The sequence below is a fragment of the Mastomys coucha genome, unplaced genomic scaffold (assembly GCF_008632895.1).
Source record: "Mastomys coucha isolate ucsf_1 unplaced genomic scaffold, UCSF_Mcou_1 pScaffold15, whole genome shotgun sequence".
NCBI classification, from domain to species: domain Eukaryota; kingdom Metazoa; phylum Chordata; class Mammalia; order Rodentia; family Muridae; genus Mastomys; species Mastomys coucha.
In genome coordinates this window covers 155,154,986-155,166,210 of record NW_022196897.1, presented here as the reverse complement: position 1 = coordinate 155,166,210, position 11,225 = coordinate 155,154,986, and the positions used below count along the sequence as shown (strand labels likewise).

The 11,225-nt window shown below is 46.3% G+C and overlaps 1 long non-coding RNA gene across 2 annotated transcripts; it reads left to right on the top strand.

Annotated features, from left to right (window-relative positions):
• The first annotated feature begins 368 nt into the window (after positions 1-368).
• Positions 369-11,212, top strand: LOC116092551. 2 transcript variants are annotated; one of them, XR_004119313.1, is made up of 3 exons: positions 369-1,142; positions 4,996-5,161; positions 10,950-11,212. It is a non-coding gene; the product is annotated as an uncharacterized LOC116092551 (long non-coding RNA). The 2 variants fall into 2 exon arrangements; XR_004119312.1 differs by lacking the exon at positions 10,950-11,212 and having other exon boundaries at positions 4,996-6,000.
• The last annotated feature ends 13 nt before the right edge of the window (positions 11,213-11,225 follow it).

The following is an 11,225-nucleotide window of genomic DNA, read 5'->3' as shown; positions in this document are numbered from 1 at the left end:
GATGACAGACCACAGCAATAACTCCACCAAAGTCCAGCGCTGGGAACCAAAGAATTTATAAACGCTGCTCAGAGGAGTGTGGGTGAAAGTCAACTCACAGGAGCAGAGACACCTCAAAGGCCGTGAGCTGAGTAGCTCACTCCAGCACGGAGACCAATCACAGAAGAGCTCACTCCAGCACGGAGACCAATCACAGAAGAGCTCACTCCTGCACAGAGACCAATCACAGAAGAGCTCACTCCAGCACAGAGACCAATCACAGAAGAGCTCACTCCAGCACGGAGACCAATCACAGAAGAGCTCACTCCAGCACGGAGACCAATCACAGAAGGTGCCCCCTAGCACTCTGTGACGTCTCCTCAGGGCAGAGTCTCTTCCAGGCAGCCCTCCCTCCTCTCTCCTCCTCAGCAACCTTCTGTGGCCGTGAGGAGGGGCTTCGTATATCATGTAAACTTCCCGTCTCCAAGACCTGGGACGGCTCTCCCTTCCACTCAACACCCGGCCTTTCTTCCTCCCTCCAGGAAGGAAGGATCCATTCAGAGGAAACTGCTGCACACCTGGGCCCAACCTAGAGGAAGCAGGTGGCTGGAAGCCAGGCCTTGAGGTGTGCCAGCCACAGCTGCTTCTTGGCACTCACTGTACCTACCCTCTTCTGCCATGATGGGTACGGACACCCTCCACTGTTCTGTTCAGGAAATCATGGGCTGAGCCCTCTGAAACTGTGAGCTGAAGTAAATCACCCCTTCCCTTATACCGTGTGAAACTAATCCACCCTGCTCACATGAAGGAGAACTGGACTGCACAGAAACTTGTAGAAGTAATGACGCATGGCTTTTGAGACAAGTTGCGAAGCAACGTTGTACCATATGCCCAGCTAGATCTCCCAAGCTCTCTCTGAGAACCGCATCCACATGCCATGAAAATATCAGTATAGAGAAGCTGAGGCCTCCTGCCAACAGCCTAGCCCAGGCTACCACACGTGGGAAACAGACTTTTTAGAGCTGACCCCTCCCCACCCCAGTCTGTCACAATCAAGCACCAGATGCCAATGGACGTTTGGATGGCGATCTCATAAGAGACCTCAGACTACAGCCACCCTGCCTGACCTCTTCTGAACCTCAACCGTAAGAGACTGGGAGGTGGTGAGTGTTTATTATCTCTTGACGCCACCGGGGTTGGAGTAATTTATTTTGTAGCAATAGCTAGCTAATGCACCGTAGGGCTGAAATGAGCTGTAGTTTACTAGAAATCAGAGTCTATGCATTACCAGCCTTCCCATGCCCCTCCCTTCACACCCTACACACACACACACACACACACAGAGAGAGAGAAAGAGAGAGAGAGAGAGAGAGAGAGAGAGAGAGGCAGAGGCAGAGACAGAGACAGAGGCAGAGAGACAGAGACAGAGACAGAGACAGAGAGAATTCCTTTCCACTCAAAAATAAAGAGCCCTCCAGTGCAGCACAAAAGATAAAAGCAATAACAGTATCTCAGAGAGGAGTCTCCACAGTGATGCCAGTCCGGTGCACACGCGCGTGCGCACACATGCCTTAGTTCCATGTGCACAGAACCACGCCATCTGTAGAGTTCTGAACTCCATTGCCAGCACCATGAGCCCAGGCACCTGCTCTTAAGACAGCTCCAAACCAGGGAGCGACCTTGCATCTTCAATATCCATGTGCAGACTCCCAGTGCTCCATCTCACCCTGTGATCCCCAACACCTCCTTTCTCTCCACCTGGCTTCTCCCAGACACGTGGCATGATGAAAGGGAAGCCTACAGATGATATTTCTCATGCAGTCTCTGGCTTTCCCCCTCTGCAGCATCTTTCCCATCTTGGTGCAGGGAAAGCAAACAAGTTTAGTACTTTTGTTGTTAACAAGACTCAAAATCATCTCAGGTATGATTGTTTGTATATTCTCAGCCCAGGGAGTGGCACTATTAGAAGGTGTGGCCTTGTTGGAGTACGTGTGACTCTATTGGAGTAGGTGTGTCACTTTGGTCGTGGGCTTTAAGACCCTCATCGTAGGTGCCTGGAAGCAAGCCTTCCACTAGCAGCCTTCAGGTGAAGATGTAGGACTCCTGGCTCCTCCTACACCATGCCTGCCTGGATGCTGCCATGCTCCTGCCTTGATGAGAGTAGACTGAACCTCTGAACCTGTAAGCCAGCCCCAGTTAAATGTTGTCCTCATAAGAGTTGTCTTGGTCACAGTGTCTGTTCACAGCGTAAACCCTAACTGGGACATCAGGCTTCTGCTACCCTCACAGTTACATAAAACACATCACCAGATCCATACACCACTTCTTGGTTGCTTTTGACCTAATGATAAATGGATTGACCTCTCTCCTGCCTGTGTAGATCTGAGAGCAGATGATCATACTTCAGTGGCTCCATTCCCTGTGGTCAGGTGCCAGTGGGCCTGGGGCTGGGTTCCTTGTATTAGGAATGCCATGGTGGAGCCAGCAATATGGCTTATTGATAAAGGTGCTGGCCACCAAGAGGGCCTGAGCTCTATCCTTGGGACCCACATTTTTTTTCTTTTCTTTTTTATTGGTTATTTTATTTATTTGCATTTCAAATGTTATCCTCCTTCCCAGTTTCCCCTCTACAAACTCCCTCCCTCTCCCACTGCCTCTATGAGGGTGCTCCCCCACCCACCTATCCACTCCTGCCTCAGAACCCTAGCACTCCCCTACCCTGGGTCATCAAGCCTTCACAGGACCAAGGGGCTTCCCTCCCAGTGATGCTCAATAAGGCAATCCTCTGCTACAGATCCAGCTGGAGCCATGGGTACCTCATGTGTACTCTTTGGTTGATGGTTTTGTCCTTGGGAGCTCTGGGCGGTCTGATTGGTTGATATGTTGTTCTTCTTATGGGATTTCAAACCCCTTAAGTTCCTACAGTCCTGAGTCCCTGTGCTCAGTCTGGTGTACATCTGCATCTGTACTGGTGAGGCTCTGGCAGAGTCTCTCAGGGGACAACTATACCAGGCTCCTGTCAGTAAGCACTTCTTGGCACCAGCAATAGTATAGTACCTGGGTTTGGTGTCTGCAGATGGGATGGATCCCTAGGTGGGGCAGCCTCTAGATGGCCTTTCCTTCAGTGTCTGCTCCACTCTTTGTCCCTGCATTTCCTTTTGACAGGAGAAATTCTGGATTAATGCTTTTGAGGTAGGTGGGTGGCCTCATCTCTCAACTAGGGGCCATGCCTACCCACTGGATACGGTCTCTACAGCTTCTATCTCTCCTTTGTTGGGTATTTTGGCTAATGTCCTCCCTTTGGGTCTGGGAACCTCTTGGGTCCCTGGCATCTGGGACTTTCTAGTGGCTACCCTTAGTTCCCCATACCCAACTGCTACACACCTCCTTTCAAATTCCTGACCCTCTGTACTTCCCCCTCGTCTTCTGTTGTATCTGAACTGCCCCCCTTTCTCTCCCTTTCCTCTCCCCCTCCCAGATCCCTGTCTCTCTCTACTTCCCAGAGATTCTTTTCTTCCCCCTACTAAGAAGGACTGTAGCATCCATACTTTGGTGTGTGATCTTCTTTCTTCTTGGGCTTCATATGGTCTGTGAGTTGTATCGTGGGTACTCCACATATATTAATACACTTATATCTCAGCCTTTGAGATTTCATACATGAATACAATGTATTTTGATTATGTCCATCCCTCAGCTTCCCCTCCAACTCCTCCTGAGCTCCCTCCCCTGTGTGTGGGTGTGGGACCAACCCCCACAGCATGGACAATCGACCAGCAACCACAATCCTGAAGAAAACTAACCTCCCTTCCATCAATCAGCCAACAGCTCCTCAGATAGGGGTGGGGCCTTGTGAGCCCCTCCCCCTTGGGACTGGGATGTTAATTGCCTGAACCTTGAACAAACAACCAGAGCTGCTGTGAGTCATGAGTACAGCAGTTCTGCCATGTCCAGAAGATTCTTTCACAGCCATCCTCCCCAATCTCCAGCTCTTACAATCTTTCTGCCTCATCTTGTGTGATGGTCCCTGGATGTCACTTATATTTTCTTGATCAAAACTGTTCAGGACAGCAGAGACATATTTGAAACAGGGTGTGTTGGTGTAGCCAACAAATTGTTCTGCAGTAAGGAGAGTGGATATTTTGCGGGAGCTTAGTCTTTCTACCACAGGGTTCACCCTAGAATTTTCATATCTAAGAACTTTGGGGGACACACAGAGACACCCACCAGAGAATGCCCATCATAATATGGCTGCCATAGAAAACCAATGGCCAAGTAATGTTTAGCTGATACTGTTAGCATCTTACTGAGATCAGCTGGGTTGGTGACCTGCCATTCAAGAACCTGAGTCCCCAGGGTCATTCCTGGAGGACCATAGGGGTACACGGTTCCTCCCCTCAGCTCTCCTGTGTTGTCCATTCCCATGATAAATCACAAACATGGGGAAGCTTAGAGAAGCATGGTGCATGCCTATAATCCTTGCTGCAGGAAACAGAGGCAGGAGGATTGGAGTTCAAGACATCCCCAACTACTTAAGGAGTTCAAGATCAGCCTGGGCTACCAAAAACAAAAAACAAAAACAAACAAACAAAAACCAGAATCATGGGCTGAGGAAACCCACACTTAAGACAGTTTCATCAAGAGGAGACTGACCAGATCAGGGCGTAAACATGTATTCTCAAACGCCAAATAGAATTAGACAAAGTGGCTTACAATGGCATCGACTAGCCACCAGTAATGTTTCATTGCATGTAAGGAAAAAAGCAAGTTGAAGAACATTATATATAATATGTTCTGAAGTGTACAGAATTCAACCTGACTGCCATTAAATCTGCTTAAATACATATTTCAAAAAAAAAGCATCTAGAAATGCTCATGAGAAGCCGTGAGCCTTTGCTTCTGTTGCTTCCCCTTTAGTTCTTTCTTCTCTATTGTTTAACGTAAGAAAGAAGCACACGTCTTTCTTTTATGACTAACTTTTGTTTTTCTTACTTACTTACTTCATGCTGATGGTCCCAGATAGCCAGCAGGAAGTAGGAGAAATCTCCAGAAGTTCAAAGGGTAGCCTGAGAAGCCCATCAACACAGCCTGAGATCCTGAAAACACCTCCCTCATCCAGTGACCGGATGTCAGGATTCAGGACTCCTGCAGCATTTGCTACCCCAAAACTTCAATTTTAAAATCAGTAAGTAGAAAGCTTAGGTTCAAATCCAACTCAGCTCCCATGAGTCCACATAAGCTACCCTCCGCTTGCATGTTAATCCTCAGGATGAGGCTTAAAGTAAATGCATGAACTATGGTGTCCTCTGAGGGACAAACGAAGGCTGAGTGTGATGTCATTCTGCCTGAATTCTGACTGCTTAATGCTGTCAAAGACGACACAGAAAAGCATGAGACATTAAATGCCCACAGATGGAAATTCATCTGTGTTAAGAGGTTCTGAGCTACACATAAGGACTGACTGCTCCCAATCTTTCCAGAAGGCTAATGCATGAGGTATGTTCTCCAGGAAGGAAAACAAGGGGCTGCCAAGGTGGCCTGTGAAAAAGCCAAGAGTGTCCACCATGTGTGAATCAGACTGCTAACAAAGTAACAGATGACATCGGCCAGTGACCACACACACACACACACACACACACACACACACACATACACACACACACACCGCCTACAACCCTAGGGCACTCACACAGGAAAAGAGCCCCTCCCTTCCCAAACCTGCTATAACTGCAAAGAAAATAAGCTAAAATAAAAACACTTAACCAAAATGGCTCCTTAACGGGTGCCCCGAAGTGTGACCGTGAATGTCCTTCAGAGCGTCCAGATCTCCCTGATCAACATCGAGAAGGTTCAAGACAGCTCAGAAGCACGTAACGGTTTAGGAAGCACTGCTCTGGAAGGTTCCCTGAGACCCCAGGATGAGTTGTGTAAAGGAAGCCCTGACTTTGAAACTAACTCAGCCCAGATATGAGAGTGCTAACTGCAGCCTGTCCCACAGCGCCAACATGGTCTGTCAATAATCAATGGCGTACCATTGTTGTTATTGCTACATGGGGAAACTCCTTAGTTTAGTGGCTTTACAGTTTCACCTAATAACTTGGCAGAAACTCAACGTCAACCACCCAGTTTTATTTGTAGAGAGAATCTCTTAGAAGCAACACCTGTTTAAAAAAAAAAAAAAACCTCTGGCCAATGAGCTGAGGCAGGAAAGAGGAAGTGGGAGGGACAATGGCAGGAAGAGAGGATTCTGGGAAATAGTGAGAGAATAAAAGGGCAACTTTCCCAGGGAGGCGAACATAAACTACCAAGTAGCTAAGCTGAGGATAGAGTAAAAGGAGAGATTCGAGGGGGATTTGAAAGAAACGCTGAGGGAGACCTTGAAGGAGTCTGAGACGCTGAGGGAGATGCTGAGGGAGCTGCTGACAGAGAAGAGGGCTGAGACTGAAGGAAAAGTTACTAACCATGTGGAAGACGTGGGATAGTTTGAACGGGTTAAATACGTTATGAGCTAGCAGGGAACCAGTGCTATGGCTTAAGCATTTATTAATAAATAATTAGTCTCAGAGTCATCATTTTGGGAGTAGAGGCCAGGTGGGAGGAAAAACAGATTTTTTTTTCTAACATTTATTCTAGAAGTTTTATTTTTCTGCACATTATACCCCCAATTGTGGTAGCAATAAAGACGGAATGATCTCATCTCTGTGCATGGTTTAATATGGTGGCTGGTGTTTAATAAGCATGCGCAGCACAGAGGGAGGGTCTGACAAGACTTAATGAGATTTGAGCCATGGAACTCTACATTATCCAGAAGTGGCTATTGGCTGAAAACTTAGAGTGCCAGCCGCCACCATCACCCAGAACATATTCCGATTCTTCTGCCCCATCAGTCCATGGTTTTTTGTTTCAAGTGAAAATAAATTTTCCTCCTAGCTTAAACAAAATAGAATTACATAGGTGATTCAACTGCCCTGGGTCAAATGTGGGCCATCAAAGCCTCCCTAAAGGATTCTGGATTTCCCAATGTTTTGAATTATCTATGCCAATGCCCCCCTCCCTTATTGGCAATGGTGACTGAGTATTAACTACACTGCATGCAATTAAATTCAAAATATTTGTGCAGCAATTATATGGATTCATCAAACCTAATGGCGCAGGCACGATTTCATGTGTGTTCATCAGTACAGCTCAGAAAGAAGGAAAAAAAAATGGCATATAGAAATACATTCCTGCTGGCTGACAAGGAAGCAAACGCTGTCTGGCATCCTCGTATTAGCTGATGTCTGTCGATAATAAACAAAGAAGACAGTGCCTGCTCTATCGATTGTTCATACAGTCTTTGTAGTGATCAAATGCATTGAGAAGGTATTTGTTCAACAATCGATGGATGAAACATACTTAGCTTTAACTTTCTGCTTACACGTGTATTCTCTTCATGTGTGTGTGCATACATGTATGTATGTGTAAGCGCATGTGTGTGTACTTGTTTGTGTGTGTGTAAGTACATGTGCATGCATGTGTGGATGCTACACACCACCATCAGGTGTTTTCTTCAGCCACTCCCATATTACGTTTTTTGAGGCAAAGTCCTTACTGAACTTGGAGCACACCCGTTTAGCTAACTTGGATGGTCAGCAAGTCCCAGGTGTTCCCCTGACCCCAGCACTGAGATCAACCCAACTGGTGTTTTTTCTGCTTTGCTTTTGTTTTCCTTTATTTTTACAAGGCCTTACTATCTGGCCTGAAACTCTCTATAGACCAAGCTGGCCTCAGAAATCACATAGCTCTGTCTGCCTCTTTCTCCATAGTGCTGAGATTAAAGGTGTATGCCACTATACCTGGCCAGTAGTCACCTGGCTTTTTGCATGGATGCTGGGACTCCAAACTCTGGTCCTCACACTTGTAAAGCAAGTGCTTTGACCAATGAGGTTGTCTGTCCATCCCCCTTTGTTATTCTGAGGTCTTCCCCACGAACCAATTTTGCCTAGTCCACAGATGAGCTCACGGCAGCAGACACTTCGGCTACCCACCCTCACTCTCAACCTCTGAGTTTACCAGACCTCTGATGCTCCCCACCTCAGGCCTCGTGGACTCTCTCCCTGGCTTGGGACTGTATGGGGAAGAAGACCCTTGGGGTTGAACCTTAGCAGAGGATGTGCTGTGAAGGGACACAGCCTCTAGCTTTTCCTGGGTCAGTTCTAGTGTGTTTATTATGCAAGTCCTTGGGACCTCCACAAGGGGACATAGCCCTGGTTGGTACACACTAAGACATCTCTTGTTGACCTTCCTTCATTCCCTGCCTCAGTTTCCCCAGGCCTTCACCTGTGCTTCCTGGGGTCATCTTTCAAGGAAATTCTCTGTGCCCAAAACCTTGGTATAGTGTTGCTTTGAGGAGAAATCCAGTGACCACATCTCCATTTATGTGAGACTTTGACTCTCTTAGAAAACTCTCACTGTCACTTTATTCTGACTTGTCCCAGACTCCCCTGGAGCCCAGACATCTTACATAAGCTCCAAGATGAGAGCCTTTGACATTTGCCACACGCACATGCACACACATGCACAAACACACCCACACACATGCATATACATATACACATGTGCACACATACACACACATGCACACACACAAAACTGGGCTCACATACCATCTCCTTAGGCAAAGGTACCAGAGGCACTAGACAGCAGCATCAGGATGCTAAGTGAAGTTCCAGTTTCCACCAAGGGGCTTCTTCATCCAGGCGGCATGTCTGGACAGTACCAGTTCCTTCCATCGACTGATCTGACTCCTTTCCTGGTTTCTCTTGACACTCTCACCTTCTGTGAGCCCTCTAGCAAATTCTTCCTCTATTGACACAGCCGGAGCTCATTTTCTATGACTGGAAGTTCAAAAGTCGATCTAATACAGTGTGTTAGGTTCACCTCCCATACAAAGATGACAAAAAATATCCCTGCTAACACTGTCTGTCGTGGCAACACCCATCAGGAAGACTCTGATCAATGATGAAACATCAAGTCAACAGTCAAAAACTAACCAGGTTGTTCTGAGTTCAGCTCTAAAGGAGGAGTAAGGGCTGGAGAGATGGCCCAGCTGTGAAGAACGCTGGCTGCTCCTGCAAAAGACCCGACTTCTATCCCCAGCTCCCAAGCATTTGTAACTACAGTCTCAGGGGATCTGACTCCCTCTTCTGTCCTTCACCAGGTACCAGGCACAGACATGGTACACATGTGTACACACAAGCAAAACACCCATACACATAAAAAGTTTTTTTAAAAAAATTGTTAAAGAAAACTCATTTATCTGTGTATATAATGGCTGTACTTTCTTCTATCTTAAATGTGTAGCTATAGAGCTGTATATGTTCTCATATGTATACATGTATGTGCATAGTCCTTTTATCTTTGCTCTTTTCTTTTCAGGGGTACATATTATCATACACATAGAGATCTATGCACATGCAGATGGATACATGGTTGACAGGCACTAAATATTGCTGCAAAGGTTGGCCAACAGGGTTTGCATCTGGGAAGAGGCGGGGAAAAAACAGGCTTGAATGTCCTTATGTGTTATCTTAAGTCTCTTAAATTCCTACTCATGGATGTATATCATCTAACCCACAATCATCTGTCCAAAATGGATCAAATTTAAATGCCAATGCACGGATAAAGCTTAAAACTCTAGAGAGAAAAAACACTGATCAGAGTCCCAGACCCTGACACATCCTGTCTAAGGTAAGATCAAAGACAATGGCTTTTCAGCAAATCGCTCAGGCGGCTTTGAGGTCAGGGATTGCTTCTGAACCATCCTTCCCCTCCACAGGGTCTCAGAGATCCACAGTGACTTGTTACACTATCCTGGTCCCCCTGCCCATATATCTGCCCTCAGCCTGAATTCTGAGGCTGATCAATATTGAATTTTAATGCAATAATGTTCAAAAGAGTCTTGCTGGAAGAGACATAGTCATTGTTGTCCAAAGACTCGGGCCTGTTGTGAGGCAAGCATCGATCTGTTGACAGGCTGGGGAGCTTTCTAGACAGGTCCTGACTGCCCAGGGGCCAGGGCCTTTATCCTGCCTCCCGTAACACTTCCGCAGCTTTCCTGGAATATTAAGCACAGGCAATCATATGCCTGTGCTGTATTTTTTATTTCTTCATTAAGATCCACACCATCTTTGGCTGTCAGAAATCTAAAAGTGTCGCAGTGTTTCTCTGCCAGAATGTATTTGGGGCATGAGGACAAAGGTCAATGCTTGCCAGGTGAAAAGTCACTGTCCCCTTTGAACATTTCAGTGCTCATCTTTCTGAGCTAAATGCCCCTTGCCCTTTGCCAACTTTTACGTCTTTCTTTTCTTTTTCTTTCTCTTTTTTTTTCTTTTTTTTTCTTTTTTTTTTTTTTTAACTTTCCCTCTCTGGGCATGGTGCCAAACACGTAAGGAGGTGACCCACTTTATCAATCTATGATAATCTTTTTAAAGCCTCTGCCATTTCAAACCAATTTATTTTTATATGGCATCTTCCATTAAAAAATTATCTCAAAATACTTTGTCGAAAAAGCAAAATTATGATAAAAAACGGTTTAAGCATTTAAAAATGTCTCGGTTGTGAAGATCAAGAGTTAAGCACATTTTAACAATCTCCTGGAAGTTCAAAGCTCTTAACGTAAGGGTTTCATTATTCTCAGCAGGTCCTGGTTTAGAGCCGTGTGGGGGTGGATCAGACTGGAGCACTAGAGACACTTAAACACTGGAGCGATGATACAGCACCACAGCCGACCCCAAAGCCACTTTGGTCAAGCCTGTTCTGCTGACAGAGTTAACTTTCCCCTGATCCGCTGACAGAGTTAACGTTCCCCTGATCCTTAGCAGGCTACCTGGCCCTACAAAATTCCTCTCTGGTAACTCTGCTCTGGTCTTTCTGGCTCGTTTTCTGTTTCCCCACTAATAATACAGCCTTTTCTCTCTCCTTACATTTTCTAGAATCTTCTATCTGTCCTTTGGCTGTGCCCCAAGCTTCATTTTGAGGAATATGCGACAATCCAAATTGAGGCTGGAACTATCCAAGATTTTTCGGTCTGTCCCTCTCATCTGCATTTTCAAGGTCCCGCCTTTCAGTGGGGCCCTCCAGTCTTTCGGAGCATCCATTGTCGCCTGCTCTGGTATTTGACATAAGATCTATGGAAAGTACTATAGTACTACCAGAGGACCCGGCTATACCACTCCTGGGCATATACCCAAAAAATACTGCAACATGTA